Consider the following 6,881-nt stretch of genomic DNA (forward strand, 5'->3'; position numbering starts at 1 on the left):
GAGCGAGCACTCGCGGCGCCACAGGGTCGGCGTCGAAAAAAACAAAACACCAAAAAGCGCAACGAGAGCACGTAGGCACCTACACTTTGACTCTGCATGGCCGCCATCTTGGAGGAGGAAAAAATTAACGCACAACTAAAAAGAAGCCCCAGGCTTCGACTCTCGATTCGGTGACCTTGGAAAGGCAAAAAAGTAAAACACAACCAAAAAGCCAGTCACGTAGGCCGCAACTTCTTTCCCGCTAATGGTCAGCTCTAGACCGGCAGTATCGGGGACGAGTTTGAGCCGCCTCCGCTTTCGCAACGCGAGGGGTTGTCTACATAACTGAAAAAAAGCGTGCATGCATTCTTGCTCTTCCCGAGACACATACAAAGAAACGCGGACGCATTAGTTTTATACAAACAAAAGTAATTTACAGGTTGCCGCCACTTCTGTGACATCAAACGATGACCGAAACTTATCTAGCAGGGCCGCAAGCTGGGTCTTCTGCGGTGGCGAAAGATTTGCGTCGATTGAGACCACAAAGACGGCCTCGGGAACGGGATCAGGAGACGGTGAGGAGGAAGTAAGTGAAGACAGTTGCAGGCGGCAGGAGTCGTCCTCAGAAGGGTCCCAGGCGACGACGGAAGCGAAAGACTGGACACATCCCAAGCATTCACCACGAAGAAGAGTGGAGGGGCACAGGAATGGATTCGTCAGGGGCAAGGCGCTGCAGCCGGCTGAGACGGTAAGCACGGCGAATGGCAGGGGTAGACAGTGGCGAGAAGCAGAGGAGTCGGACGGGATGAAGATGACAGGGCCGTTGGATCCAGAGTCGCAATGAACAGCGGCGAGCACAGCAGAGCACGGCGGGATCATGACGTCATCAGCCACAGTCAGCTTGGAGCACAACTTAGTGGAAGCGTTCACAGAGTCGTCGCCGAAGGGAAGAAGGGCGACTTCGGAACGAGCGCAGTCGATGACAACGTCATGTTGGGAGAGAAAGTCCCAGCCTAAGATGACGTCGTGAGACAGCCATGGGAAGACGATGAATTCAACAATATACAGAACGTCCTGAATAGTAACTCGGGCTGTACATGCCCCCAAAGGCGCAATAAGTTGCGAATTAGCGGCACGAAGCATAAAACCATATAGCGGAGTCATCACTTTTCGTAACTGGCGGCACAATTTCTCATTTAGTACAGATACAGCAGCACCGGTGTCAACAAGCGCGAAAGCATCGGTGCCCTCCACAGAAACCACGATCAAATTTGTCGGAGAAAGTCGAGGTCTTGAGCTTGGCGACGAGCAAGCAGTTCTTGCCTCCGGAACTGCGGGCACTAGTTTTCCGAAGGGGAAGAGGGACGACGGCGCATCGGGGAAACCGAGTGACGACGCGGAGATGGAGCAAGGCGGCGAATAGACGGCCTGAGATCGGAGGAAGCAGTGGTCTCAGAAGGCGAAGTGCGGTGAAAAGGCTGGGGAGGGGCGTAGGCGTAACCTCGAGGGTCAGTATTGGCAGCAGGGGACAACACTTGGCGGCGGCAGGGACGCATCACATGGCCAGGAATGCCGCAGACATAACAAATGGGTAGGTTGTCCGGTGTCCGCCATGGACGGAAACGTTGCGGTGGTGGCCAGGCAGGACGAAATGGTGTCAACTGCGGTGGATGCGGGTTCGAAACGAACGTTTCTGGGCGGGGACGCCTGACGGCTTCAGCGTAGGTGAGTGGCAAAATAAATTTATACATCATGACCTCCAATTTTTCGGCGCACGGCTTTCAGTCTCTTCTCTGCAAGCTCCTTTGGTATGTCTCCCATGTAGATATGAAACAGAGCTGCACAATAGAACACAAAATAGGCCACATTTGAACACAACTAGATACATGATAAATGCAAAAGTGAGATTCAGAATTACCACTCTCATTGTAAAAACACAGAAACGAATGTTCACCATTAAAGGGGTCATGAAGCCTACTTTCGTGCATACCCTTGTTGTAGCATTTAATTCCCAACACATTAAATTAAAATACCCAAAACTTTCAGTTGATTCCGTGCGGCAGATATCTTTAAAACGATTTTCGTTTCCTTTGCGAACTGACTGCTTGTCTGGCAACCTCTGATTGCTGACGACACATGGGCCTACCCACTCCGCGTCTGCTGCGTGTTGTTGGGTGCACTGAGATGCTTGCATGAAAACCAAACACAGAGATTACTCGAAAGAACGGGCAATGCTATTTATACATTCTGTGCAGATATGTCAATTGCACTATCTTTGTCGCAGCAAGATCGGAGAACGCGCACAATGACTTGCCACCAGTCGTTGAGAACGCTAATTTCACAACCAAATAGATAAATCAGGTTACTGGCAGAACGGATCTTAGCGAGAGCCACACAAACAGTGTGGAGATCTCTGAAAGTGCTGTGATAGAGCCTGCATGAATAAACGTATGGGCATAACACACCTTGCAAAAACTAAACGTCACTTTTGCCCGACTTTGCAGTTTTGGATGCAATAAGGACATTGCAGTTGTTACAAACCTCGGATACAATGAACAGGATCTCCATGACTATCACGCTTTCTGTAAGTGAGCGCGACTGTATCTGGCTGAAGCAAAGTTTGATTGCCTAGGTGTTACTCAAACCAAAGAAAAAAAAAGCACTAGCACCTTTCAGAGAAGAGACTTTTTCCGGTGTAAGTGCCGGTTTTGCCTCTGTCCTGCCAAGAGACCGGCACTTATTTGAAAGCACGCCAGTCACGCTGCGGCTCTTCAGCTCATCAGGTGTCCAATACACCTGAGTAGCACCGCGGCAGAACATTGAGTCTGTTGGTGCTCTCAGGAGCATCTGCCAGGCACCAGGCTCCATCCAGAGCCCACTGCCTGCATAGACCTGCAGCAAACGTGGAGAATTTCGCATTTGTACACATTAACAGCAATGAATCAAGGGATTTTAAATATTTCATAGCTTAAAACAAACAGCTGAAAAACATAAAAATTATGTAGGCATGAATGCACTCTTTTACAGCGAGCAGTGTCCAAAATCAGTAGATTTTCTATTTCTAGCCTTATAATTCGAAAAAAAAAGAAATTGCTTGCGTGCAACATGAAATATATAGCACAATCTTCTGACAGTTCTAGCTTCTCTTCATTCCGAGTCAAATACCGCCAAAAGTTGAAATAATGTTCTCTGCCCTAATTCAAACAAACTTCAGAAATGAGAATAAATTTCATATACCAACAACTAGGCATACCTGACAGAGCAAGGCAGCCTCCTCATGATCAAAAATTATTTGTGTACTAAGAATTTCCTCAGGACAAGAATAACTGCAGACCCATTATGGCATCGTCAGGTAATGAAGTACAAAAATGACAAACTAGAAATGCTGACCTGTGCCTTACATGATATTGTCTGAAACCACACATCTATGCTTTGCACACTACCCTTTTCGGCACACTTACTGGGACTAGTATAAGTTTCTACTGTAAGCTAGCATCATCCTCTAAACTGTACCCATTTCACTATGTACCAGCCCCAATTTAATTAAGAATCATTCACTCACTCTACTATGGTATTTGATACACTATATGACTTAAGAACACGCACAATCACCTTTCCATCATCCCTAGCAGAACGTATCACAGTGTCCTGCCCACCAGGCAGCTGGAGCTGGCAGTCCGCGGCGCTCTCCATCTCCTCGCTGAGCATACTTTTTTGACAAGAAAAGGAAGTACACAAATATCAATGCACCTCAGCAGCACATATAAGCAAAAAGCAAACTGAGTTCAGTTTGATATTGTGGGCTATCAAGTAAATGAAAAAAATTAAGTATTTTGCTCTCAAGGTAACAGTGAAAGCTTTGCACAGTAGAACCTCGCTGCTGAGTTGATGGGTGCTGCATTTTCCTGGCTGCTACACATTGTAGTGGTCTGGATCTGGCATGATGATAATAGGGTTCCATGCATTATAAACCCTGCTGTTCGTTGCAATGTAACTTCGGCCACATTCCTACACAGTAATACTTGTGAAATAACACCCCATGCCAGCCTAAATGAGAAACAGTGGAGGTCATATGTTTACTTCTAAAGCGGCTTTACTTGGCCTGGCATGTCTAGCACCACTGTGTTAGGCAGACGGCATTCAGACAGGCTGTGCCATCATCATCAACAGTGGTTGCACTTTTTTGAAGCAGTAGCTTCACTGCTACAGGTGCGCGGCTGAGATCGCCATGTACGCAACATGACCTTCAAGTCTGCCACAAATAAAATAAACAAACAAATAAACCTCACAATCAGTGGGATTCAAACTCAGGTCCATTGGGCGAGAGCCAGGTGCGCTAACCACTAAGCTTCAGACCCACGGTGTGACAATTCAATAAAACTGGAGATATACAGCGTGTCCCAGCTAAAAGTAACCAAGCTTGTTAAAAAGAGGATGATCCCTAGCCGAGTGAGACCAACTGAGGGTTGTTGATAGTCGCGTGTCCTAGTCTGCAGTATTTTTTTATTATGCAAACGTGATTAATTAGCAAAGACTAATTAGCTAACTTTTTAATTATTACTTTCAGGAAGAAATTGTCAATGCAGGAGTTGTAGATCCCATAGAAAAATAATCGTTTGCCTTGTTTGCAGCTAAGTACCGCTGATACAACTTCTTTTATCTGACTTAAAAGAAAGCCCGCGAAATACAAAAAGAACCACGTGATAGGGAAGCAGTTGCAGCGCTCCCAAACGAGCGATCAAGCAACGACATCCGCTTATGTTTGCAACGCTGTCCCGAACAGCTTTTGGCGTCTTGAGGAGGTGGCGAGATATGCGCCAGGAACCATAGAGTAACATAAAAGTAAAGAGCGGACACTCGGGCCCTTTCGCGGCCGAGTTCGGCGCTTCCCCGTTTCCGCCAGATGGCACTGAACGTGCAAATAAAAAAAAGAAAATGAGTATGGTCTTGACATATCTTGGCTTGCAGTGACGTGCGCTGCGCGCCTACGGCCGCAGTTACGTCAGCAACAGCGGCGTCTTTTACGTGCGTCAAGCCAACGGGCAAGCACGCCCAGGCGGCAGTGTGCGACGGACCGACGGTGTGAGCGGCTGTATTTTTTTGCGGCGTCTGCAAGCTTCGTGGGCACGTCCGTTTTGTGTACTGCTGTGGTGCTGCGACGGTTGTTTCTTCCACCCCGTGAACTGTCCAACAAGAAGCTGCAGCTGTCGGCCTTAAAGGCGGCGGCGGCGGCTCTTCCTAAGCACTTCCAAAGAGGCAACAAAGCTGCGTCAAGGGCAGATGCCCACCACCAGGTTTTGACAGTAGAGCCTCCAAGATTCCTGTTTATGCCTCTCATCTCTGAGGCCACTGCGTTTCCCCGGGTCCACTAGGTGCGCTGTGCACAAAAGTCGGCCGCTGGGGCCTACGGGAGTGTCCGCTCTTTACTTCTATATTACTCTATGCAGGAACTGCTTATGCGTCATGGAAAGTGAGCGGGTGCTGCTTTGCAAGGAAGTGAAGCGCGGCTCGCATGGAGCGCTTTTTCACGCGTAACCTCGCCTCGAATGATAGGAATGTGGCCGTGCCGCTAACTTGCACCGTCACGCGCTGAAGAAACGGTCGTCCTAGCGCCGATGCGAGAGTTAATTGTGTATATCTCGCAACCATCACAAAACGCCGAACCCCGTTCGGGACAACGTTGCAAAGATAAGCGAATGTCTTTGCTTGGCTGGTCGTCTGGAAGCGCTGAAACTGCTTCCCTATCACGTGGCTCTGTTTGTATTTCGCGGGCTTTCTTTTAAGTCAAATAAAAGAGGCTGTATCAGTGGTACTTGGCTGCAAACACGGCAAACGGTTATTTTTCTAAGGGATCTACAACTCCTGCATTGACACTTTCTTCCTGTAGGCAATAACTAAAAAGTTAGCTAATTAGTCTCTGCTAATTAATCATGTTTGCATAATAAAAAAAATACTGCAGACTAGGACACGCGACTGGCAACAACCCTCAGTTGGTCTCACTCGGCTAGGGATCATCCTCTTTTTTACAGGCTTCGTTACTTTTAGCTGGGACACCCTGTATATGTGCTTCTTGTATACTAACTGCTAGGTTACACAGCCGCTCATGCAATATCATGGTAATTTGTGATTCGAGCGATTCATGATTGATCAGTGACAGGCGATTTCGAGAGGAGTTTGAAGAGGAATAACAAGAGGAAGACGAAGAATACAAAGAGGAAGATTAGCGCTCCACACGCAGAAAATCTAACACCACGGGTATAGGAAAATATCAGCTGTGGTTTAGCTTCGGTTAAACCTGGTGAGAAGCAGTAGTTTGACGTAGCTACGTGCGGCAAAGTCCAAAGAAACAACAATCTTTAAACAAGCCGAGAAACTAGAAACAAACAAAGCTTTGCAAAGCGCAGCCAGATGAAGCTACCGCTTCTCGCCATGTTTAATCAGAGCTAAACCACAGCTAATTTTTTCTTCACCTATCCTTGTTTCTTTGTAATTGTGCTGCTAGTGTTAGTGTGGCTGGCGCAATTGATTTTGTCCTTCTGCACCTCATCACATCTTTTTGTGACTTCTGGATGCACACAGCAGTGGCAACAAAGAGGAAGAGGGCTAGCCTCCGCTGGAACCAACCATTATGTTGGCTGTAGCGGCATTAGACATTCTCAGACAGTATGTTTGCAACGATCGCAACAGCCACATAGCCCCGTAAATTCTGGAGAAATGAGTAGCCCTCACCGGACGTAAGAAAATGCAGCAGACAATGCTGCATGATTTTTTTCAAGTGCCAGCACTGCAATAAATGTGTTTAGTTCTTCATTCCTGTCATTTTTAAATTTGTCCTACTTCCTGCCTCTAATGTTTCCTCGCTCTTGCATTTTTTTTTTGTAGCAAGAGCTATTGGTCGCAAA

This window comes from Amblyomma mixtum, chromosome 2 (assembly GCF_055824585.1).
Source record: "Amblyomma mixtum isolate Tamu chromosome 2, ASM5582458v1, whole genome shotgun sequence".
Lineage (NCBI taxonomy): Eukaryota > Metazoa > Arthropoda > Arachnida > Ixodida > Ixodidae > Amblyomma > Amblyomma mixtum.